This window comes from Cherax quadricarinatus, chromosome 33, assembly GCF_038502225.1.
Source record: "Cherax quadricarinatus isolate ZL_2023a chromosome 33, ASM3850222v1, whole genome shotgun sequence".
Taxonomy (NCBI): domain Eukaryota; kingdom Metazoa; phylum Arthropoda; class Malacostraca; order Decapoda; family Parastacidae; genus Cherax; species Cherax quadricarinatus.
The window spans coordinates 21,133,104-21,160,150 of record NC_091324.1 but is presented as its reverse complement, the minus strand read 5'-3'; the positions used below and the strand labels follow the sequence as shown (position 1 = coordinate 21,160,150).

Here is a 27,047-nt window from a genome sequence, read left to right as displayed (position 1 = left end):
TCTCCAGGAGGAGATTAGGAGGCTGAAGGTCCACCTCAGTGGGTCTGGGAGAGAGTGTGAGGTGGCTGGAGTTGTGGGGAATGAGGCTTCTAGCAGTGAGGTGCAGTCTGTCTCTCGCTGTGAGGAGGCTGTAGGTGGGGAGGTAGCAACGGCTACCAGCAATGAGGTGCAGTCCAGCACCTGCTACAAGTTGAACATCAAAATGGTATACAATACCGACAGGTTGGTAGGTAAGACACATAGGCAACAGTTAGGCAACTTTATTCCGAAACGTTTCGCCTACACAGTAGGCTTCTTCAGTCAAATACAGAAAGTAGGCAGGAACAGTAGAGATGTGAATACGATGTAATCAGTCCATCACCCTTGAAGTCATAGAATTTGAGGTTGTTAGTCCCTCGGCCTGGAGAAGTTCAGTTCCATAGTCAGGAACTATCTGAAGATCAAGCGACAGTGCGGAGACTTAAATACTGTCGGAAGGAGAGGTGCAGACTAGTAGTAGTAGTATTAGTGAGAGGGACCTGACCTCTCAGTGGCTACACTCTCACTAATACTACTACTACTAGTCTGCACCTCTCCTTCCGACAGTATTTAAGTCTCCGCACTGTCGCTTGATCTTCAGATAGTTCCTGACTATGGAACTGAACTTCTCCAGGCCAAGGGACTGACAACCTCAAATTCTATGACTTCAAGGGTGATGGACTGATTACATCGTATTCACATCTCTACTGTTCCTGCCTACTTTCTGTATTTGACTGAAGAAGCCTACTGTGTAGGCGAAACGTTTCGGAATAAAGTTGCCTAACTGTTGCCTATGTGTCTTACCTACCAACCTGCTACAAGTGGCGAGTGGTAACCAGTAATGGGAGGAATCAGAATAAGGAAAGTTAAGAGTGAAGATCTGAAGGTAGGAAATCGCTACTCTGTTCTTCAGGATGAATGTACTTCAGTGGCCAGTGAAGGTAAGGGTACTACTGCCCCTGCTAACAGAGGTAAGCGCATTCTTGTGGTTGGTGACTCTCAGGTAAGATATATTGACCGTGCTTTTTGTAATAGGAATAAGAAGATGAGAGATAGAGTGTGCTTCCCTGGAGCTGGTGTTGGGGACATAGTTGACAGGCTGGATAATATCATGTCAGGTAATGGGAACGAGCCCATTATTTGTCTCAGTGCTGGTGGAAATGATGTTGGGAAGGGTAGGAGAGAAGAGCTGCTAGGTAAGTACAGGTCAGCTATAGATTTCATTAAGTCTAAGGGAGGGGTCCCAATCATATGTAGCATCTTGCCTAGAAGGGGAGTAGGAAATGAATGGTTGTCTAGGGCAATTGGTGTAAATTGCTGGCTAGACAGATACTGCAAGGAACTTGCAATCCCATTCATTGACAACTGGAACAACTTTTATGGCAAACATGATATGTATGCAAGGGATGGGGTACATCTCTCTGGGGCTGGGGTGGTAGCACTTGCAAACTCAATTGAGAAGGCCACTGGTGAAATGCCTATGATTTTAAACTGATAGAAGATAGAGGTATGGGTGTGTGTGGGAAACAAGCAGGTTGCAACACTAGGGTTGGAATCAGTAAATGTATAAAAGGCATTCAGCATGAAGTTATAAATAAAGACAATAGATCAAGTCAGCAAACAAAGGGGGACAGCAGAGGACAGCAAGGGACTAGCTCCCTTAAGGTTTACTATACTAATAGCAGGAGTGTAAGAAATAAGATAGATGAGCTAAGATTAATTGCAAGTGCAGGAAACATAGATATTATTGCTATAACAGAGACCTGGCTCAATCTGAAAGATAGAGAGATGCCCTCTGAATGTCACATACAAGGCTATAAATTATTCCACACTGACAGGGTCAACAGGAAGGGTGGTGGAGTAGCGATGTATGTCAGAGACAATTTAAATTGTTGTGTTAGACAAGATATAAAAGTAGAAGCGTCAGCCACTGAATCTGTTTGGTTACAGCTTCTCGAGGGCCGAGAAAAACTAATTTTGGGTGTGATTTACAGCGCCCCAAATCTTGAAAGGGAGTGCAGTAAACTTCTATGGGACGAAATTCGTAAGGCATCTACATACGAAAATGTTGTGGTAATGGGAGATTTCAACTATAGACAGATTGACTGGAGCAATTTGACAGGAAATTTAGAGTCAGGTGACTTTCTTGATACGATCCAGGATTGTTTTTTAAAACAGTTTGTGACAGAGCCAACTAGAGGAAATAACCTCCTTGACTTGGTTCTTGCCAGTAGGGAAACACTAATTAATAATCTTGAGGTTAATGATGAGCTTGGGGAAAGTGATCACAAATCACTCAGTTTTAATATATCATGGAATTCCCCTAATAATGGCAATCAAATCTCCGTCCCTGACTTTCGCTTGGCGGATTTCATAGGACTGAAAAATTACTTAGGTGGGCTGAACTGGAATGACCTGACTAAGGGTCAGGTAGGTGGTGATGGTTGCCGATATGATGCTTTCCAGGGCATAGTTCTAGCTGCTCAGTCAAATTATGTTCCAAATAGGGAAATCAGATCAAACAAAAATGATCCTAAATGGATGAACAATAGATTAAAATATCTGATTGGTCAAAAGAGAGGCATATATAGGCAAATCAAAAGAGGAGAGGGGCAATTAAGAAATCGATATATTCAGTTAAAGAGAGAAATAAAAAAGGGAATTAGAAAAGCAAAAAGAGATTATGAGGTTAAAGTTGCAAGAGAATCGAAGACTAACCCAAAAGGATTCTTTCAGGTATACAGAAGTAAGATCAGGGACAAGATAGGCCCACTCAAAAGTTCCTCGGGTCAGCTCACTGACAGTGATAAGGAAATGTGTAGAATTTTTAACACATACTTCCTCTCAGTTTTTACACAGGAGGATACCAGCGATATTCCAGTAATGATAAACTATGTGGAACAGGACGATAATAAACTGTGCACGATTAGGGTCACAAGTGACATGGTCCTTAGGCAAATAGATAAATTAAAACCTAACAAATCCCCAGGCCCTAATGAACTGTATGCAAGGGTTCTAAAGGAATGTAAAGAGGAGCTTAGCACACCTTTGGCTAATCTTTTCAACATATCACTACAAACTGGCATGGTGCCAGGTAAGTGGAAAATGGCAAATGTGATACCTATTTTCAAAGCAGGTGACAGGTCCTTAGCTTCGAACTATAGACCAATAAGCCTAACCTCCATAGTGGGAAAATTTATGAAAACAATAATTGCCGAGGCAGTTCGTAGCCACCTTGAAAAGCATAAATTAATCAACGAATCTCAGCATGGTTTTACAAAGGGGCGTTCCTGCCTTACGAATTTATTAACTTTTTTCACTAAGGTATTTGAGGAGGTAGATCATGGTAATGAATATGATATTGTGTACATGGACTTCAGTAAGGCTTTTGACAGGGTCCCACATCAGAGACTATTGAGGAAAATTAAGGTACATGGAATAGGAGGAGAATTTTTTTCCTGGATAGAGGCATGGTTGACAAATAGGCAGCAGAGAGTTTGCATAAATGGGGAGAAATCAGAGTGGGGAAGCGTCACGAGCGGTGTTCCACAGGGGTCAGTGTTGGGCCCCCTGCTGTTCACAATCTACATAAACGACATAGATGAGGGCATAAAGAGCGACATCGGCAAGTTTGCCGATGACACCAAAATAGGCCGTCGAATTCATTCTGACGAGGACATTCGAGCACTCCAGGAAGATTTGAATAGACTGATGCAGTGGTCGGAGAAGTGGCAGATGCAGTTTAATATAGACAAATGCAAAGTTAAGACACATGTGCAACATCTGGAAATCTTTATTGTAGACGTTTCGCCATCCAGTGGCTTTATCAATACAGATTCTAGGACATAATAAGAAGACAGTAGAACTATATACAAAAGATAGAGGTAATCAGTCCCTCAGCCTTGGAGTTAGTGTTCACAGCATCGTGGTGGAGGAGAATCTGGAGCAAAGGCAAGAAGACTGGCAGTTATATAGGCGTCAGTGGATAGGAACGGGCAGCAGACGAGGGCAAAGTCACTGGTAGGCGGGATTCCCCAGTGGAAGTAGGTCCTTCCCAAAGAGATGGGTTAGTTGCAGCAGCCGTGAAGAAGGTCTTGTAGATGTCCTCTGAACCAAGATTCCATGATGTTGCAGTGTCTGACAAGTTGTGCAAGAAAGGTTCAGAGGACATCTACAAGACCTTCTTCACGGCTGCTGCAACTAACCCATCTCTTTGGGAAGGACCTACTTCCACTGGGGAATCCCGCCTACCAGTGACTTTGCCCTCGTCTGCTGCCCGTCCCTATCCACTGACGCCTATATAACCGCCAGTCTTGCCTTTGCTCCAGATTCTCCTCCACCACGATGCTGTGAACACTAACTCCAAGGCTGAGGGACTGATTACCTCATCTTTTGTATATAGTTCTGTCTTCTTATGTCCTAGAATCTGTATTGATAAAGCCACTGGATGGCGAAACGTCTACAATAAAGATTTCCAGATGTTGCACATGTGTCTTAACTTTCATATTGTCGGTATTTTATACCTTTCTTGCACAAATGCAAAGTTCTAAATGTTGGACAGGACAATAACCATGCCACATATGAACTAAATAATGTAGATCTTAATATTACGGATTGCGAAAAAGATTTAGGAGTTCTGGTTAGCAGTAATCTGAAACCAAGACAACATTGCATAAGTGTTCGCAATAAAGCTAATAGAATCCTTGGCTTCATATCAAGAAGCGTAAATAATAGGAATCCTCAGGTTGTTCAACTCTATACATCCTTGGTTAGGCCTCATTTAGATTATGCTGCACACTTTTGGTCACCGTATTACAGAATGGATATAAATTCTCTGGAAAATGTACAAAGGAGGATGACAAAGTTGATCCCATGTATCAGAAACCTTCCCTATGAAGATAGACTAAGGGCCCTGAATCTGCACTCTCTAGAAAGACGTAGAATTAGGGGGGATATGATTGAGGTGTATAAATGGAAGACAGGAATAAATAAAGGGGATGTAAATAGTGTGCTGAAAATATCTAGCCTAGACAGGACTCGCAGCAATGGGTTTAAGTTGGAAAAATTCAGATTCAGGAAGGATATAGGAAAATACTGGTTTGGTAATAGAGTTGTGGATGAGTGGAACAAACTCCCGAGTACAGTTATAGAGGCCAGAACGTTGTGCAGATTTAAAAGTAGGTTGGATAAATACATGAGTGGATGTGGGTAGGTGTGAGTTGGACCTGATTAGCTTGTGCTACCAGGTCGGTTGCCGTGTTCCTCCCTTAAGTCAATGTGACCTGACCTGACTAGGTTGGGTGCATTGGCTTATGCCGGTAGGAGACTTGGCCCTGCCTCGCATGGGCCAGTAGGCCTGCTGCAGTGTTCCTTCGTTCTTATGTTCTTATGTTCTTATTAACTAGTCGATGATCCAAGTCGGACCGAAACGTCGTCAAAGTTTCTTTCTCCTATGTGCGGGTTATTTGTGTATTATCCTAGTCACGGTATTGTGCCTTTGTCTTCTTTTGTGTAAGGCAGCAACATCCTCCGGTTTAATGCGTTTGGAGGTTTTGCAATGACGAAGGAACACTGCAGAAGGCCTACTGGCCCATGCGAGGCAGGTCCAAGTCTCAGTAGTAGTAACCAGTTACCAGTAACCAGTGTACCAGTAGATGACTCACTACCAACCGTCTCTGCCTGAGTCACTGTCTGTATCATATTGTGCTGACCACAGCAGTATTCAAAGACCCCCTCACATATGGGTACTGTGGGCGGCCAGTCAGTTTACGAGAGTGAGTGAGAGAGGCAGGATCGGGTGTGGCGCCCTACCACATACTTCAGTTACAATATACGTACTTCCAGCCTACGTGAGTATTTTTACCCAATCCACGTGTTCGAACTCCCACATGATAAATGGTGGCAGCGGTGGGATTCGAACCCACGCCTCCGAAGAGACTGGTGCCTCTTTTCAAGTGTGTATCCACGTCTTTAGACATGACGATTACGTCATCTAAGTACACCATAAGTGCATTACAGTTTCAGTTATGTAAGCTTCCATTCCAATGTTCTACTTGTGTATGTTATAATGTTTAATTGTTGTGTACTTTGACATTGTATAGAATCAGCCCAAGCTGTATACCTGCCATCTCTAGTTTGTATTAGTTGTATGTCGGGACGACATACGTTAGCGTCGCCGAGCTCTCAGTAGTAGTAACCAGTTACCAGTGTACCAGTAGATGACTCACTACCAACCGTCTCTGCCTAAGTCACTGTCTGTATCATATTGTGCTGACCACAGCAGTATTCAGACCCCCTCACATATGGGTACTGTGGGCGGCCAGTCAGTTTACGAGAGTGAGCGAGAGAGGCAGGATCGGCTGTGGCGCCCTACCACATACTTCAGTTACAATATACGTACTTCCAGCCTACGTGAGTATTTTTACCAAATCCACGTGTTCGAACTCCCACATGATACAAGTCTCCTACCGGCTTAAGCCAATGCACCCAACCTAGTCAGGTTAAGTCAATGTGACCTGACCTGACTAGGTTGGGTGCATTGGCTTAAGGCGGTAGGAGACTTGGACCTGCCTCGCATGGGCCAGTAGGCCTTCTGCAGTGTTCCTTCGTTCTTATATTAGTCGTCCAGCCTCGTGATCTTGTACCGAGAAGAATATGTGATAAACGAAAACTATATTCAATGCAAATTAAAACACGACCATGACCCACGAGCCCCACCAGCACCGTGTTTTGTTTAAAACACGCTCTCGAAAGCCCGTCAAGCACCTTGCTTGAGTCTCAAGCGAACTTGGCTGATATATGTAGCAACTTCAGCTGGGAGGTTGGGACACTGTGTGCCTGTTGACAGTTGACCTGTTACCGATTTCGTACCCGTGATATGTGGTAAACATGTCTCTCCTTGTACTGTGAAGGATCTGAAAGCCTACAGGAAGTCCTGATGCACACCAGTGCTTGGTTTCAGAATGTGTAACCAAGCCTGCAGTAGTGGCTGTATCCTGAAGGCTGGTGTTGTAACTAAGCTTATATAAACCTGTCATGACATCAGTATTTAGCCCTGCCAGCTTTAACTGATGACATGTTATAGTTATTTGTTGTCATTAACAGATTTATTTGTACAATGTTCTTTTATCAAACTTTAAATTATGCAGAAATGATTACAAATAATAAGAGGTTTTTATAATTTTTCAAAGCCAGTTAATATCAATTGCTTAAGGTATATACACAAAAGGTGTGTATAGATCTTAATATATAAATACTGAGAATGAGTTTACCTCGATCCTAGTTTTAGAAATTAATATATTCGTAAGTGAGAGTGTACAGTATACATACAGTCTAAATGAATAACAAAAAGGCACAATACCGTGACTAGAACAATACACAAATAACCCGCACATAAAAGAGAGAAGCTTACGACGTCGTCGTAAGCTTCTCTCTTTTATGTGCGGGTTATTTGTACAGTCTAAATGACCCTACCTGGAGGGTGTTCCGGGGGGTCAGCGCCCCTGCAGCCTAGTCCTTGACCAGGCCTCGTGTAGCTGATTGGTTTTAAACCCAATAAATCAATTATCAACAATGTTATGTACAGTGAGAGGTGTGTATTTTCCAGTCTTGACTGGTGGTATACAGTTTACATGGTGTAATGCTTGCCTCTCAGTAACTATGCCTCTAGGCAGAAATCCATATTATATTTTCCGACTTTCAAATCCTTGAGAATGATAGATTTGCTTTATCTTGCTAATTACAACACTTAACACAGCAAGCAGTAACTATAACAGAGTTGAAGGATGAAAGAAATCTCATGCATATAAGAATACGTCATGTATGTGGCTTGAAGTTCAGTGTCCCAGGATAGATATGTTATTTCGTTGTCGTCGGTTATACGTAATATACCAACGTACGATAACATCCCCTACCCTAGAATTTTATTCAAGTTTTGACGTCGTAAAGAACAGGCAGAAACACACGAACTGTAATCAGTTCCAACACACCCGTTCCATTTGAAGGACATCGCCTGGAGTGCCGCGGGGTTCAGTGTTAGCACCAGTAATGTTCCAGATATTCATTGATAATATACTACCAATGCTGGAAAATACTTCTCGATGAGAAAATCTGAGGTAGTGGTTGCAAGTGATGACGCCACATCTCCAATAAGACCTTCGTGCTAGCCACAGGAATGTCGGGTTAAATGTGGAATATTGCAACGTTATGAAAAAAACTCAGAAGTATAACAAAGTCAATGACACGTATGAACATACATGGATGCAATTTTATTTTTTTTTTCACTTGGATCAAGTTGTACTATACAAATACACAATGATTAGAATAAAATAATAGTGATCCTTCGAGTTTATGAATTATATTTACCCCGGATTTGTTTCGAACATGTTACATTATATAATGATTGTAAATGTTTCACCTGGGAAGCTCTTGTAAACCTGCACTGATATCTTGTAAGATCACTTCCTGAATTCCTGTCTTAGACGTACTGCCGGCACGAAGATCAATATTAAGAGGAAAGAGAAGATTCAAAGGCAAGTTACCAAACAGTTAGGTTAGCTAATAATAATAATAATAATAATAATAATAATAATAATAATAATAATAATAATAATAATAATAATAATTTCTTTATTTCTACAAGTACATATACAAGGTATACAGGCCTAGCTGACATCAATGAACTACTATACAGAAAGTTGCTTTTATGCTGAGCATTTCGGGCAAATTAGGCCAGTTTTGTCCCAGGATGCGACCCACACCAGTCGCCTAACACCCAGGTACCCATTTTACTGATGGGGAACATAGACAACCGGTGTAAACAAACACGCCCAATGTTTCTACCCTCGCCGGGAATCGAACCCGGATCCTCGCCGTGTGAAGCGAGAGCTTTAGCCACACGAAGAGGTTGAATCGGCGAACACATCATTGAAAGAACAGAATGAATTGAGGAAAAATACAAGAATCACACAATTCTTCAAATTGATTCTTAATAACTTCGGAGAACGTGATTAAGAGGCACTTTCTCGACAAGCGCCGGAAACTAACTTACAGTCATTGATTCCAAGAACCACTGACTACTATATTTAGGTGTGATCTCCTGGTAGGAGGGACCGTGGTGTGTAATGAATACCAGTTATGGAAGAGCAAGGTCCCTAGACTGAAAAGTTTCCTAATAAAATGTCTTCAAAGCATTTGCTTGTAATAAAGTTGGTAGAATTACCGACAATATGTAAAGTAAAAAGGACACAAGTGCAACTAATGTGACATTTATTGTGGCAACGTTTCGCTCTCCAGGAGCTTTATCAAGCCATTACTAATGGCTTGATAAAGCTCCTGGAGAGCGAAACGTTGCCACAATAAATGTCACATTAGTTGCACTTGTGTCCTTTTACTTTACACAAAGCATTTGCTCACGTGTCCTTTTCTTCAACTTGCCGGTACCATAGACCAGGTAGTTACCGATAAAAATGTCGAGCGGGCATCGCCATCTCACCTCCATCCTTGTATGCGGTCACATCGCTGTACATGATATACAATATCTATAAGATGAAAAATTAGACATGCGCAACATCTGGGTATCTTTATTGTAGACGTTTCGCCATCCAGTGGCTTTATCAATACAGATTCAAGGACATATGGGAAAACAGTAGAGTTATGTACAAAAGGCTGAGGGACTGACTACCTCATCTTTTGTATATAGTTCCGCTGTCCTCCCATTATGTCCTTGAATTTGAATTGGTAAAGCCACTAGATGGCGAAACGTCTACAATAAAGATACCCAGATGTTGCACGTGTCTAATTCTTCATATGATCACATCACTGTATAACCACACGAGTGTATTTAACCACATCAGCGTATATAGCCACATTACTGTGTATTTTTGATCACAAGCATGTGGGGTGGCAGTGCGATGGAGTGGGAATGGGGGTGATGACCACGGTTGTGTGTTCACTCTCACCTGCACGGTCAGAGATGAAAGTGGGTAGTTTTCCCCTGCGGTGGTGGTGTTGACGATGGTGATCTCAACGAGAAAGCTGCAATCGTGGGTCCAGCAGCGGCTGGCGGAGACTTCTCTTCTTCGACGGGGTCTGTGACAGCCGGGGAGACTTTCATTGAAGGGGTTTATAACAGCCTGTGAGACCTCTTCCTCGACGGGGTCTATAGCAACCTGGGAGACCTTCCTCGACGAGGGTCTATATCAGCCTAGGAAACCTCTTCCTCGACGGGGTCTGTGGCAGCCTGGGAGACCTCTTCCTCGACGGGGTCTGTGGCAGCCTGGGAGATCTCTTCCTCGATGGGGTCTGTGGCAGCCTGGGAGACCTCTTCCTCGACGGGGTCTGTGGCAGCCTTGGAGATCTCTTCCTCGACGGGGTCTGTGGCAGCCTGGGAGACCTTTTCGATGGGATCTGTATCAGCACCTACCTTCCAGCGTAACAATGCCGTGTGTGAAACTCTGCTACGAGAACCACCCACTGCACGCACATTTCACCGCTTTCCAGTTCTCTCTCTCCCTCATTCCTAAACCGATAGCGACGAATTGTGTATTTAGATTTATACACAAAGCATTTACACTGGCATGATTTTAATCAGTCGTAACAGCGACTAGCCCGTGTCAGGCGTGGCTATTTTTTTTTATTTACAGTCCAGCAGGTATATTCTTAGCCCATCACAGTACTTGCTAGAACCACATGCCGTGCATTTCAAAAGTCTTCCAATCTGCTTTGAGTATCTTGTATGTCGTAATCATGTCTCGTACACACACCGGCTGTCTCCCCCTCAAAATAAGTGCGATTTTCTTACACATTTCTCCCCATTTTCTCTTGGCACTGACAGTACATCGTAGCTACCATTAATCATCGTCACGGTCGATACTATTCACCGTCACAGCAAACTTGTCAGGCTTAACAGTCCATCTCAAAGCCACATCACGAGGCAAAAGTACTCGGCTTCGTGCAGCAGCGGAGCACAGCAACAAGGACGGGTGACCAGTCTGTGCTGTCCTCCCTCCTAGACTGACCACCACAATTCCCTCACTCCCACCAGAGGTGTACAGTGTGATGGTGTGACCTTCACTCCACACCCCCTTCTCCCAGTGGGCCGCACCGCCGCCCCCTCCTCCTCCCTAAGGTGCAGTTCTTCCCATCCAGCGTGACATAAGTGACCCATACCTGCCGCCCAGCACGCTTATTACACCACTCTCCTGAAAACTGGTAACGAAATTCACTGCGCAAGTCAAAGTCCCATGTACTCCAAGCCTCTGGTAGCGTGTGGGCGTTTAAAGTGTTCAGTCGCTGGCGATGACGTCATTAATTTTTGGGTCGCTTGGTAGTGTACGGTCACTGGGTTGTATTCCATTACTTGTGTTCAGTAGCCAGCAACGTTCGGTCGCTGGAGGTGTTTGGTCGCTACATCTATTGGCCCACACTATTATAATCATAACAATAAAAACTAGAGATCATATTGTCTACTAGAGGAAACAAGCATCGAGAAACTTAATACTGGTCCGCCGAGGCAGTTCGTAGCCACCTTGAAAAGCATAAATTAATCAACGAATCTCAGCATGGTTTTACAAAGGGGCGTTCCTGCCTTACGAATTTATTAACTTTTTTCACTAAGGTATTTGAGGAGGTAGATCATGGTAATGAATATGATATTGTGTATATGGACTTCAGTAAGGCTTTTGACAGGGTCCCACATCGGAGACTATTGAGGAAAATTAAAGCACATGGAATAGGAGGAGAAATTTTTTCCTGGATAGAGGCATGGTTGACAAATAGGCAGCAGAGAGTTTGCATAAATGGGGAGAAATCAGAGTGGGGAAGCGTCACGAGCGGTGTTCCACAGGGGTCAGTGTTGGGCCCCCTGCTGTTCACAATCTACATAAACGACATAGATGAGGGCATAAAGAGCGACATCGGCAAGTTTGCCGATGACACCAAAATAGGCCGTCGAATTCATTCTGACGAGGACATTCGAGCACTCCAGGAAGATTTGAATAGACTGATGCAGTGGTCGGAGAAGTGGCAGATGCAGTTTAATATAGACAAATGCAAAGTTCTAAATGTTGGACAGGACAATAACCATGCCACATATAAACTAAATAATGTAGATCTTAATATTACGGATTGCGAAAAAGATTTAGGAGTTCTGGTTAGCAGTAATCTGAAACCAAGACAACAGTGCGTAAGTGTTCGCAATAAAGCTAATAGAATCCTTGGCTTCATATCAAGAAGCATAAATAATAGGAGTCCTCAGGTTGTTCTTCAACTCTATACATCCTTGGTTAGGCCTCATTTAGATTATGCTGCACAGTTTTGGTCACCGTATTACAGAATGGATATAAATTCTCTGGAAAATGTACAAAGGAGGATGACAAAGTTGATCCCATGTATCAGAAACCTTCCCTATGAGGATAGACTAAGGGCCCTGAATCTGCACTCTAGAAAGACGTAGAATTAGGGGGGATATGACTGAGGTGTATAAATGGAAGACAGGAATAAATAAAGGGGATGTAAATAGTGTGCTGAAAATAACTAGCCTAGACAGGACTCGCAGCAATGGTTTTAAGTTGGAAAAATTCAGATTCAGGAAGGATATAGGAAAGTACTGGTTTGGTAATAGAGCTGTGGATGAGTGGAACAAACTCCCGAGTACAGTTATAGAGGCCAGAACGTTGTGCAGCTTTAAAAATAGGTTGGATAAATACATGAGTGGATGTGGGTGGGTGTGAGTTGGACATGATAGCTTGTGCTACCAGGTCTGTTGCCGTGTTCCTCCCTTAAGTCAATGTGACCTGACCTGACTAGGTTGGGTGCATTGGCTTAAGCCGGTAGGAGACTTGGACCTGCCTCGCATGGGCCAGTAGGCCTTCTGCAGTGTTCCTTCGTTCTTATGTTCTTAACAGTCTCCAGCGTCTCCTGCCTGCTGGTGTTGGCATTCTTTCTGCTAGTGCCGAAATTTCTGACCGCTGCTGGCATCTCTGCTAGTAGAAAGACATTTTGTACAGAACAAGCTTATATTATAGACCGTTTCACTCTGGATACAGCTTTAACAAGTCATTCAATAATAGAACAAATGATGAAGCAAGTCAGGTACCTGTCGCTGTGATGCGTTTGTTACTGGTTAGGTTTCCCCATGCGAGCTGAGTTTAGCCGATAGCCTGATAACATTAAATGCCCTTTGACGCTAGTATTGGAGACCGGTATGAAAGTTTAGTCAAAACAATGCTTCTAGCCCCGTGGTCTTCCCTGATGTTGAGTTGTACACACCTTCCATCTACGAGCGTCTTCTGATTGAGGGTTTTGCATGAATATTTATGCTTGAGGATTCCGGTGTGAAGGCTGCGTGTCGTTTCGCCAATGTAGTACTACATTACACGCACGCTATCTTGTACATGCCTGCTCTTCTGTTGTGATGGTGGTTGGCGTTAGATCTGGTAAGTTCACTTTGTGGTTATGGATGCTGTGACTGTCACGTTGGTGTTACTTTGTTTGAGAGCCCGATTTTATTGTCGGCTACGCTTTTAGTAGGGAAATGATGCAGCAAAGACAGGGAAGAGAACTGTGGTCACACTGGCATTATCTGAAGATAGACTAGCAGTAGGTGTGTAAGAGGTTCTGCTAGGCTAAAAGCACCGTGATTCTGCTTGGTGTTATGTACCCTGATTACGATACTTCGAGACTTTCCTCTGACACACCGTAAGTTGTATGAATTTATCCCTGCATATAATGCATGCATAGTTATGAATACCGAGTAATCGGACATCAAGGCTGTGTTGTCTCACCCATCTAATACTCGTACTCTGTGCCGGGGATGGTGTATACGGTGGTTACTTGTGCAGTCCGAAGATCAGAGGAGGTTGGTGCGGGTGTCCTTGATGGTTTTGAAGGACACTACTGCTACCTTGATGTTGGACTTCCGGAGAGTAGATGAATGGCTGCTTGACCAGTGGAAAGAATGGAATTTGACACGTGTTGTGCTCTACGTCTTTAATCGAAAATAAAATGGAGTGGGAATTTGAGAGAAGAGATAACGAATGAAACGGCATTTTTTTCTCGATAAACTCGCTGATTGAAGAGAAAAAAAAAATCTACGAGTACTACGTCTGGTCCTGGCATCATGGTGAGTAGAAATGTACGAGATCATCTTTGTTGGTGGGTTTCCAGCATATACTAAACATTAACTGATAACTGTGTTTCAGTGCACAGACATCAAGACAGGGGAGGGAGCTGGTCTTTCTCTTCTTCCGTGGCGTCGAGTTTGTTGTGGAACTCTTCAAGATCGAAGCACTTCGAGGGATAAGGAGTTCGTTGTGTACACAGCGTAGCTAGGTGATAGATGTGAGAAACGCTCTTGTTTCAGACGGTCCATGTATAGAGATTGACCATCATCGCATTCATGGCAATAAATTTTTGTTAAGAGAGAAAATTGCCAAAGGAAAATTAGTTAAATTTAAGGCCTTGTTCAATAAAATAGATAAAATTTTGGAGAGGTTAAGGAAAGTCCACTTCAGGAGTGATAATCAAGGGTAGCAGAGCAATAGCCTTCTTGTCGGATATTAACAATATAATTATACATGTAGGATCCATAACACAAAACTGCACTAATTAATGGTCCAAGTCGGACCGAAACATCGTCATAAGTTTGTCTCCTAAATGCGGGTTATTTGTGTATTGAAACCACACAAGTTAAACAGAGATAAACCTGCAAAACTTTTGGGCATGAAGCAAGGCCAAACTCATCCTAAGAGGTTGATAGGGTTAGGAGGTGTCTGGAAGCAGCCGTCGTCAAGGTACAACATCGATGAGAATCTAGAGGCTTTCAGAATAACAAAACCGTCTGTAGATGTTCAGAGAGCCAACAAGATCATGCATTATACACTAGTGCAACACTTTGGTATCTTTATTGTTGAAATGTTTCGCCAACCACTGGCTTCCTCAGTCCAATACAGAGAAGGATGGGTAAAGATCAGGAGTAGTTTGAAGTAATCAGTCCCTCAGCCTGAATCGTCATCAAAACCGTGTGTAAACATACCTCCAGGTCACCTTCAAGCACACAAGGTCCCACCCACACGACGCCACCAGCGACATGACCTCCTGCTTCCCTGTCTTCACTACATATGGCGTAAACCTCTCCTCTCTTCTCCGCCTCAGTGAAATGTATATTTAAACGCCAGTCTTTTTTTTTTTTTTTTAGAATTCATGAGCTTCAATCCTGAGCGAAAACTCGTGTAAAATAAAATCTTGCTCTGAATTGTGTGCCTTTGTGCCCACGTGTTGGACGCTTGCCAACACGTGGGCACAAAGTGCTGTTGCTGCTGCTGCTACCAGCATCCCTACTGCTGATACTGACATTCCTGCTGCTGCTGATACTGACATTCCTCCTGCTGCTGATACTGGCATTCCTCCTGCTGCTGATACTGGCATTCCTCCAGCTGCTGATACTGACGTTCCTCCTGCTGCTGATACTGACGTTCCTCCTGCTGCTGATACTGACGTTCCTCCTGATACTGATGTTCCTTCTGCTGCTGACTGACGTTCCTCCTGATACTGACGTTCCTCCTGCTGCTGATACTGACGTTCCTCCTGATACTGATGTTCCTCCTGCTGCTGATACTGACGTTCCTCCTGATATTGACGTTCCTCCTGCTGCTGATACTGACGTTTCTCCTGATACTGACGTTTCTCCTGATACTGACGTTCCTGCTGACGCTGACATTCCTGCTGTTGCCTGTATCCCTGCTTGTCATGTTGACGAGAGGCTGTTGATAATGTTACTTCTGGATGCGTTGCAAGGAGCACACACAGGAAGCAAGCATCCTGTTGCAAGATGAACGGCGATTCACAGGAAATCCTCCAGCCTGAACATGCACCTATCCAGGAAGACTCCTACCTTCAGCTTGTTGGACCCTCCTCAGAACCTACTGAAGGAAGACTTCTGTTGAGGAGGAGCTAAAGAAAAAACTTTGTGCCTGTCTGCCTGCCTGAGTAGTCGCTATGCAACTAAGAATTACATAATCTGGTTAAAACATGCAGCCGCAACATGCAGCCGCAACATGCAGCATGCAGCCGCAGCAGCTCGCTGCGTGGCTCATCGCTCATGTTACGCAATAACAAGGTTTACGGTATACACAATACACATTCCTCGAGCATACTGCGTAACAATTTGTCAACTCTACGCAAAACATGGCTTCTTTTTTTTTCTTTTATTAAAGCAACGTCAATATATTTTGTGTCCCGTGTATACCAAGGAGATAATCGACACTACCTTCACCCTGGTCATTATAGGGAATTATTACAACTATAATTATCACTACTGTATTAGACAATGGATTATTGTTATATTCATGGGGAAGGGGTTAACCCATAGGGGTCATACAGTGCTTGGGAAAAATGGTACCTTCCCTCCCCCAACACCCTCTCTGAAAGGAAGACAAGGGAAGGTACATCAACATCACTTTGTGAAGCACGATAACTCCAACTTGACGGAGTGAGGTTGGTGATGGTGGTGCCAGACACACGACGAGACGCGTAGCGGGCACCCAGGGTATGTATATGTCGTGCCGAATAAGTAAAACTTGAGATTTTGGCTTAAATAGCAACGCTCTTCTTGCTGAATAAAGCAAGCGAAAATTTGTGTATGCAATAATTTCGCAAAAATCATTCTGAACCTAACGAAAAAAATATATTTCATTGTGTTTGCTTATTAAATTATTGTAAATTTATCTAAAATATATTTAGTTGGATTTGGCTAAATTAAATTGCGCTTGTTATAATGAGGTTAGGTAAGTTTACTAAGATTCTTTTGGTACAAAATGATTAATTTTTTTACATTAACATAAATGAAAAAAAAATGTATCTTTAAATGTATATGAGAAAATTTTGGAAGACTTAATTTTAAACGAGTTTTTGCTAATTGACCAATTTTACCTATTCGGCACGATATATATAATAGGTATATATTATGGCGACGAGGGAAGCGATAGCCAAGCATAATTAAACGCGAGTGGCGACACTAGCCACTTAGCCGCCATCATCCTGCTGCCACCTGTTTTAACCAAAGTAATTTTTCATTAATAACATACCAATAAATATAATTTGTTAATTACTGAACAGAACAAGGAATTATTATTTTATATGTTTTACCCAGAAAAAAATACAGGTGCACCTAATCTCGATGTTGTTTCAAGCGCCATAACACGTTCAGCTGTACTACGGTACAAACGACCATCACAATGTCAACAAGACACGCCTTTGGGTTATCTTACAGTTGTGTTTGTATTGCAACCACTCTCGGCAAGTCTTTAAACAATGTGTGGAGAATCAAAATACAGATCCCGCAGCTCAGTGGTACAGTGTCCGCCTCAGGGTCAAACAGGGCATGTGTTCGAATGCTAGGCAAGGCGAGGTGTGTGGGCGAACCTCTTCTCGCCCCTCTTCAAAGGCAAATAATTGCCTATTTAGTCGCCTGATGTGAATCGCATCCTGGGCAAAGGCGATCCAGAGATCCTACAAAGGAAGTTAGCCACAGTGCTTAGCTTTCATGATTTATCATGGGGGCAAATAATGCAAGAAAAGCAGTGTTTACGAGCAGGCGTTGATTTACCCACGACAGAGAGAAGGGAAGACTTGCTCACCACAGGTAGGTTAAATGCAACCATATATGCAACTAATAAACATTCAAAGCTTCAAAACGTTTCGCCCAGCATGAGCTTCGTCCAGCCAACTGACGCTGGAATCCCTTTGCTTTCCATATCCGACATATCTTTTCCAATAATAGTCTGTTTTGCTATAAAAGGACTTAGGATCGAGCCTTCACTACTTCACGTAAATATAATAATAATAATAATAATAATAATAATAATAATAATAATAATAATACTATTATTAATCTGAAAACAGCTAGATTTGTAGAGCAACCTTGCGATTTGTGTCGCTGAATACTTCCTGGATTCGTTGTCACATGTCAGAATGTGCGGAGGAAAGCTGCCGCAACAGTGCCAGGGAAGTGGCACTACAAGGGCGGCACGCAGCAAGTCATGAGAAATAAACACATTCGACTCTGCTATCTCTCTCACCGCAAAATAACCCTGACACCTCCACCCCTTAACCCCCCTCCCCTTCCTTCCCTTCCCTCCCCTCCCCCAATACACAAAAAACAGTAAGACCCGAGAAGGGAGGTGAACTAATAAAGAACAGAAGGTTCAGAGAAATATTTACAGAGGAATCGAGGGGAAATGCCAGCGGGGCGAGTCACGAGCAGCAAAGATTGAACACTAATGTCAGTGATACTGGAGAACTGAAAGAGCTAATTGAAAAACAGCTATAGATGAAGAATATACAAATAATTAACTAAGGAAAGAACTCTAAACAATGGATTCAAGTTAGGCCAATTCAGATTTAAAAAGGTTGAAGGCAAGGGCTGGTTTAGCAATATTATAGACGTGTGGAACAATCTGCCGAGTAACTTCAAAAATTGGTTAGATAAATACGCGAGAATGGTTGGCTTTGAGAAGGACCTACATAGCATGGGCTATGTTGCAGTGATCATCTATTCTTAATGTTGCTGAAGACTGAGCACGCAACAGCAGTAGAGTGAAGCCAGCCACTTGTTATATTTAACTAAGTATATAATGCGGAAAAAATGTGACTTTAGGTAATTTTATTAAGAAAACGTTTCGCCCACCAGGAGCTCTATCAATCAAGCTCATGGAGGGCGAAAGTTTTCCTTAATTGGGTGGCCTATTATTATCAGACATGTCCCTGTTATATATGTATCTAGATATAACTGAAAGACGTGGCCTGGGACAGATGGAGGATAAACTGACGTGACATGATCTGACCTGCCTTGCCTGACGTGACCACATAGGCCACAGTACGTTAACCACACCTTTATAAACCCCGAGCAAGACGTCGGCAGCCTCTCCCTACAAGCTACTTAAGGTAAAAACAATTACATTGAGTGGAAGGCTAAAAGACAATCTTATTCTGTAGACAAAACACATCAAGGCTACAAGGATACATAATGTTTAACTGTAGCTTCTTGAAGGTCGTGTCGCGTTCAATCTTCACCGTGACTACCAAGAGAAACTTGTGTATCGAAGTATAGTCTCCTGGTACCTGATACTGACATCACCTAACACTTGCTCGGCTTGTCACTTGCAGGCGATAAGATTTTGTTCGGATTTTTAACCCCGGAGGGTTAGCTACCCAGGATAAGCCAAGACCGGCAGTGCGTCATCAAGGGACCGTCTTATTTCTATTGGGGTCCTCAATCTTGTCCCCCAGGATGCGATTCACGCCAGTCGACTAACACCCAGGTACCTACTTGCTTACTAGGTGAACGGGACAATAGGTGAAAGGAAACACACCTAATGTTTTCCCCCTTTCCGGGGATAGAACCACGGACACCCAGCGTGTGAAGCAAGAGCATTGCCTACCAGGCCACGGGCATTAAGCCAAGTGACCACCTCATTCTTCCACCTCAGGACTTTTCGCCAACCCCCTACAGATGCCCGGGTTTTGTTCTCTGTGAATGGATAAAGTTCCTGGTTCACGGAACGTCTTCACAATTAAATGCCACAACCTGCATTGCCTATCTTGTCTACATCAAACACGGTGAATTTCTTCAGGAGGAAATTTAAAGGCATCTAGATACGAAATGTAGTTTAAATGGGAAATTTCAATTTCAGCCAAATTGACCGCAGTAATTTTACAGGAAATCCGTGTGTTTTAAATTTCCAAGAGGTAGTCCAGAACAGCTTTTTAAACAGTTTATGATAGAACCAAATAGATGAAACAACCTGCTTGACGTTGTTGTGACAAACAAGGAATCCCTAGTAAATAATCCTGAAATCAATAAGCTCGGGAGAAAAACAATCACAAATCAGCTTTACTGTCTCGCGAAAATACCCTCATCAGAATAAGAATAGGGAGGTAACCCTAGGATTATCCTGAGAGGAAAGCCCGAGACGCTGACGAAGCTGTGAGCCAATCTGACCTCATCCAGAGCACTGTACACGGCGCTTAAGTATCGTGTATTACTCACAGAAATTACATCAGACAAAAACGACTAAAACAGAAGACTAGGTTATAGAAGTGTCTACAGGTGCACTAGAGATCAGTGTTCATATCAACGTGTTCCATGAAGCGCTAAAGAAGTCTGGGTAAATCAGTACAAGGAGTGGAAGAGAGAGTTCGCCTTACTCGCGGCCAGCCAGTCTCTGACCAGCCAGAACTAAAAAAAAAAAAAAAGAACAAATAAAGTGGCAAGAAAAGCTGGGAGAAAGTTTGAAATTAATGCTGGAAGTGAATCCTAGACCGACCGAAGAGTTCCTCTCCAGGCTGAGCTACACCTGTGATATACCTGTGACCCATTTTAAGGGCTTTTCTACCAGCCAGTATTCTGTATGTCTTTATAAATAACTTGTTCCAGGACTTAGACCCAGGTGCTGCGTGCATGGGCATCCAGCGCTCTCTCTCTCTCTCTCTCTCTCTCTCTCTCTCTCTCTCTCTCTCTCTCTCTCTCCCAGCAGGACGTTGTGCTAATATCAAATATGTAATTTGTAAGGTGAGAAAAGTTAATGAAAAAACTATGTGGGTCTTCAACTCTCATGGTCTTGATAGGATCACTGAGTGTAGATTTATACTGGTCTTTCAAGATTTTGTTCATTTCTTTGTCAGATGTGTATGAATCTTCTTTGAAGGCCAATACTGCAAGAGTTTTTTTTATTAAGATTTTGCATATATGGAGGAAGCGTGGGTGGAGGTAGCGTTGGTGGAGGCAGCGTGGGTGGAGGTAGCGTGGGTGGAGGTAGCGTGGGTGGAGGTAGCGTGGGTGGAGGCAGCGTGAGTGGAGGTAGCGTGGGTGGAGGTAGCGTGGGTGGAGGTAGCGTGGGTGGAGGCGGCAGGAGTGACATGTTGTCAATTTGGTCAGCAGGTGCGAATGTTGCCTGAGGCGGGTGACCTGCTTCTCACACTAACTACAGCAGAAGCCTCCGTCATAACCAATTACTCAAGGTGGCCTTGACTGAGCAGTTCCAGCAATGAAGGAAACACCGTGACCAGAGACTAATGCAACTTGACGACTCCCTGTGAGAAGTATAAGGGAGACATTATTACGAAATAAAAAAAATACTTGAGAAATTTACTGGACGGATAAGGAGAGATTTGACCAGGAACAGAAGTTAGAAAAACACAGAATTACATGTTAGCAAGTACTTCATGTCATGAATCAACAGTAAACATTAGACAACATTGTGATCCATTGATAAATTAGACACATATGCAACTCTTGGGTATCTTTATTGAGGAAACGTTTCCTCAATAAAGATACCCAAGAGTTGCATATGTGTCTAATTTATCAACATGTCGGTTCTCTGAACCATTCATCATTGTGATCCATCCTGGGCAACAACCAAGTCTTATTAAGTTGTTGATAATGGTTCAAGACAGAGACAAACCTCGTGTAAAGTTTCTTCACCTATGTACAGATGAGTTATGAGTTGTCCCAGCCACGGTACTGAGTTTATTCCTTCACTTTCAGGGCAGTGGAAAGCGGTACGTGCTGACGTGTATGTGGCGGCAAATTCCATACACAGCTTAAAGAGTAGATACAATAAGACTCAAGAGGTCAAAAACCCAAGTAGGTCGAGGAATGCTAAGGGATCAGGAGGAACGCAGCTCGAGAAATGATCAAGACATACAACATACTGCATGGGTAGAGAAGGAGACTTCGCGCAGGAGACTGAAAAAGACGGAGACACGAATGGAAAGAGAACTGTCAACCCAGCGACAAAAATATCAGGAAGTGCTTCTTCAACCTAATAGTAAAAAGATGTTAAGCGTTAAATAATGAAGAAGCTTTTCCGCCATGTTGTGACGAGTGTTTTCCGGCTTCCTTCGTGCAGTAAACCATATGACTGGTGTTACACACACCTGCATTTCACTACACGAATGGCGCTACATACCTGTAGTACAGTAATGGAGACTGTCTCCTTGCGTTCTCTTCCCTATAGCGATTATAAATACCATGAGACACCACTTGATCAAAGGAAGGGTCACAGCACCCCCAACAGCTGCCTTGTGCGTTAACAGCACCCACAACAATCACCTTGGGCGTCAACAGCACTCACAACAGCCACCTTGGGCGTCAACAGCACTCACAACAGCCACCTTGGGCGTCAACAGCACTCACAACAGCCACCTTGGGCGTCAACAGCACCCACAACAGCCATCTTGGATAGGAGAGTCTTCACCTTGGCGAGGTGACCAACAGTGTTGACACACACACACTGCCGGCGAAGCTCACCATAATTCAGCCTAACACAATCTTCCTCATCAATTTCCTCACCTGGGAAGTCATGTCATCACTGTTTCGAGGTCTCCTTAAGACATTCTTTAAATTACCGGCGTTACGCGATCATGGCAGCGATGGCTCTTTATGCAATGTTGCACCATGTAACGTTATGTCACACCACCATGCAATGTTACTTTGTTACGCTTAAGGAGGAAACACTAAACTCGTATGGTCATACAGTGCCTGGGGAATAGAAGGCAATCACGGTGGATCGGATTAACGAAATTAGCTTAATTTTACTGGATCGATATAAAATAATTCATGTTAAGCGTTAAACCCATGTGGGTCATTCAGCGCAAGGCGTGGTGGAGGCTTGATCCTCCGTCTGTTCAGCCCCAGACAGACGCGTTCTCTGTTTGTACTCACTTATACCTATTGGATCAAGAACGCTCCACCGGCATCATAGAGCTCTAAAGGATCGCTATTTGTCCACGCGTTCAAATCTCCAAATTGAAACGATGCAACGATCTGCATGGCACTGGTGTCAACAGTGCCTCCCAGTCATATCCTAGAGGTTGGTACAGGTGCCAGTAGTGCCTTTCAGTGTCTTGAATAATGCCACTGGTTTCCAGCAGTATCCCCCACTCATATCTTGGAGGTTGAGTAACTGGCTTCAGTAAGAGGCCTCACGGAGGATCAGTTCACAATGCATCCTACCGCAGCTCATGGACCAGTCAGCACACACTTTTATCCTTTAAGAATGAACAAAATGTAGGGAGGAGGCGAAGAAGAAGGGAGATGTGAGAGATTAGAAAGGAAAAGTAGGGGAAATGTAGGAGAGGTGAGGAAAAGATATAGAGTAAGGAGTGTGGAAAGGTAAGAGTTGAGGAAGAGTGAAAGTAGGAGGGGGCCGGCAAAATGATAGGGAGTAGGTAATGAGGAAGGGAGGTAAGAGGGGATGGGGAAAGAGAAGGGGTCGGTGATGGGGGGAAGGGTTGAGAACAGTGGAGGGGGAATGGTGAGAAGCAAGGGAAGGTGGGTGGTCGGTACAGAAACTATAGTTTATATCTGCAAGTCTTGACCTTCAGTCCTGACCTCTGACCTACACTAAGCCAAATCAAGATTTCTTAACCTGCCCAAAATATGCACCAATGTTAATCAATCTCAATTACTGCCATTAACTCACGCGTCAATTACCTCTCAACTCTCACGCGCACACTTTAAAGACACGAGTCCAAGAGTTTGAGAATCAACCCCCTTAAATACAGCTACACAGATGTTATTTACTGTAGCTAAAGACGCACGGGAAGTAACCAGATTTGATCCAAGGAAGAGGAGAGGTAGATCTAATTCCTTAAACCGGGAGTCCTAGCATCAAGGTAGCAGTCCCTTTGAAGAGCAAGGAGTGGATTGAACAGTTGGGACAGCCCGGAAGTTGGAAGAACGATGAACATCAAAATGGTATACAATACCGACAGGTTGGTAGGTAAGACACATAGGCAACAGTTAGGCAACTTTATTCCGAAACGTTTCGCCTACACAGTAGGCTTCTTCAGTCGAATACAGAAAGTAAGCAGGAACAGTAGAGATGTGAAGACGATGTAATCAGTCCATCACCCTTGAAGTCGTAGAATTTGAGGTTGTCAGTCCCTCGGCCTGGAGAAGTTCAGTTCCATAGTCAGGAACTATCTGAAGATCAAGCGACAGTGCGGAGACTTAAGTACTGTCGGAAGGAGAGGTGTAGTAGTAGTGAGAATGTAGCCACTGAGAGGTCAGGTCCCTCTCAAATCCAACAGTTCTCACTTGAAAGGGTTGTCTAAGGCGTTTTCTGTACCAAGAGGCCATGTGTTGCAGTGTCTGACAAGATGAACATCAAAATGGTATACAATACCAGATGATCTTCAGATAGTTCCTGACTATGGAACTGAACTTCTCCAGGCCGAGGGACTGACAACCTCAAATTCTACGACTTCAAGGGTGATGGACTGATTACATCGTCTTCACATCTCTACTGTTCCTGCCTACTTTCTGTATTCGACTGAAGAAGCCTACTGTGTAGGCAAAACGTTTCGGAATAAAGTTGCCTAACTGTTGCCTATGTGTCTTACCTACCAAGTTGGAAGAACATTGACGTTGAAAGTTAAGGCGCGTGCAACATCTGGGTATCTTTACTGTAGACGTTTAGCCATCCAGTGGCTTTATCAGTACAGATTCTAGGACAGTAGGGAAGGGTGTGTCTTAACTTTCATCGTGTCGGTATTGTATACCTTTCTTGCACAACATTGACGCTGATGGAGGGCTGTAGATCAAAGAAACTGAGCGATCTTTTCCTTCCTCAGATCAAACCTTAAGACCGAACGCTCCCCAACGCATATAAAACGATTCTAAGAGTGACAACTGAGGGATCGAACTCAGAGTGGTAGCTGACCCACGTCAGAGTCCCTACCATTTCTTGATGCAGTTGGTCAAACTCGTGGGAGTCTGAAATCTGAGTTTGCGAAAAAGACTAATACAAAACAAAGTTTAGAATACGTAATTATCGTTGTATTTTTCCCTTCATGCTCTGGATATAGGAAAGCACTAGTTTGGTAACAGTTGTGGATTAGTGGAACAAACTCCCGAGTACAGTTATAGAGGCTGAAACGTTGTGTAGTTTTAAAAATGGGTTAGATAAATACATGAGTGGGTGTGAGTTGGACCTGACTAGCTTGTGCTACTATGTCAGATGCCGTGCTCCTTCCTTAAGTGAATATGACCTGAACCGACTAGGTTAGGCCATTGGCTTAAGCCGGTAGGAGACTTGGACCTGCCTCGCATGGGGCAGTAGGCCTGTTGCAGTCTTCCTTCTTTCTTATGTTATTATGCAACAGTGGAGATACCAGGCTCCACTCTCTCTCAACATAAAACATGACTACACACTGAGAAAAAGGAAGACAAAGAGACATGAGGACGGGAAGAACAAGTACGTTTTAATAACACCAAGAACATGGAGAACAATGGCCCCAACCTATTGTGTAAACGAAGAAAAAAGTGGTACCAAACCGGTACTAGAAAATTAAGTTACTGAATGTATGGATAGATTCATTCATATTCATTCATTCATTCATATTCATTCATTCATTCATTCACTCTCTCTCGTCCTGTCCTAAGAAGCAAGAATTATTAGCCGGCGTGACGCAAAATCAAAAGGAAATTACGCAATACACCCATGTAACGCAAAAATTACACTGACGCAATAAGAACATGCTATAAACCAACTATATGCCGTAATGTGCAAACTAGGCGCGATGACGCAAGAATTACGCACTGTGACGCGAATTGTGAATCTCAGTCCAAAATGGAAGTTACGTTGTCTGACGTTACCGAGGTAGTACCTAACGTACTATATGTTAGGCAAGACACATATGCAACAATTAGGTATCTTTATTTCGAAACGTTTCGCCTACACGGTAGGCTTCTTCAGTCGAGTACAGAAAAGTTGATAGAAGCAGAAGATACTTGAAGACGATGTAATCAGTCCATCACCCTTAAAGTTTTGAGGTGGTCAGTCCCTCAGTCTGGAGAAGAGCATTGTTCCATAGAATGAAACAATATTGTTTCATATTGCCATATTGTTTCATTCTATGGAACAATGCTCTTCTCCAGACTGAGGGACTGACCACCTCAAAACTTTAAGGGTGATGGACTGATTACATCGTCTTCAAGTATCTTCTGCTTCTATCAACTTTTCTGTACTCGACTGAAGAAGCCTACCGTGTAGGCGAAACGTTTCGAAATAAAGATACCTAATTGTTGCATATGTGTCTTACCTAACAACCTGTCGGTATTTTATACCATTTTAATGTTCAACGTACTATATATAACGTACACCATCTATTGCGCCCTCGGAACCAGTATAAAAATTTATACACAACCCGCACATAGGAGAAAGAGAAGAGCTTAGGACGACGTTTCGGTCCGACTTGAACCATTTACAAAGTCAGTGTGACTGTAAATGGTCCAAGTCGGACCGAAACGTGCATATTTCGCTTAATGAAAACTTTCTTAGCTTAGGTTTCAAGTTGGCGGCGGGAAACACCTAGGTGTAAGCTGCACGAGGGTGCAAGCATGATGAAGATGCACCTAGTGAAGGGGGAGTGACCACTTCAGAACGGTTTATTCAACACAATCGGTGTTTTCCAGGTAAGGGGTGACAGTGTCAAGGGCGGCGGTGGTTGCTAGTAGTGGTTGTGGTAGTAGCTGTATTAGTTATAGTAGTATCTGCAGTAGTATTAGTAGTAGTTGCAGTAGTATTAGTAGTAGTTGCAGTAGTATTAGTAGTAGTTGCAGTAGTATTAACAGTAGTAATAGTAGCAGCAGCATATAGATATAGCTATATAAATAGACAAACACACGGATAATGAGGTCGGTGATGGTGGCTGAAGGATGTGGGGTTTATTCTGAACTCAGGGGAAGAGGAAGAGAAAGTGGAGAGGGGCGCTAACAAACCTAACTACCAGAGACGTTCCCAGACACTCCTACTCTGCGAGATCGTTGCCCGCCCGCCCCTTTCATTATCCCCTCGTATGCACTGCCGGTGGGTGCGTCACCTTCGTCGCCCCTTGAACGCAAGGCGCGTCAGGGAGGAGCGGGAGGTCAAAGAAACTCTTTTCCAAAGAGGAATCTCGCGTGGTGTCTAAGTGACCTCGTGGAGCAACCAAACTTATTGTTCTCTATTATTATTATTATTATT

The 27,047-nt window shown here is 43.4% G+C and overlaps 1 protein-coding gene across 7 annotated transcripts in view; it reads right to left on the bottom strand.

Moving 5' to 3' along the window:
• The window catches only part of LOC128693867 (PDZ domain-containing protein 7), a 270,106-nt gene that overhangs the window by 127,167 nt on the left and 115,892 nt on the right, over nt 1-27,047 (bottom strand). Inside the window, exons 1-2 of one of the 7 annotated variants that reach the window (XM_070090902.1) lie at nt 10,232-11,043; nt 9,978-10,160 (exon numbers count right to left, since the gene is read on the bottom strand). The exons of 5 other annotated variants lie outside the window; for them this stretch is intronic. The gene's annotated coding sequence lies outside the window, so the exon portion shown is untranslated. Of the gene's footprint in view, nt 1-9,977; nt 11,044-27,047 lie in introns of those variants that run through there. One more of the 7 variants, XM_070090901.1, reaches the window with a different exon arrangement.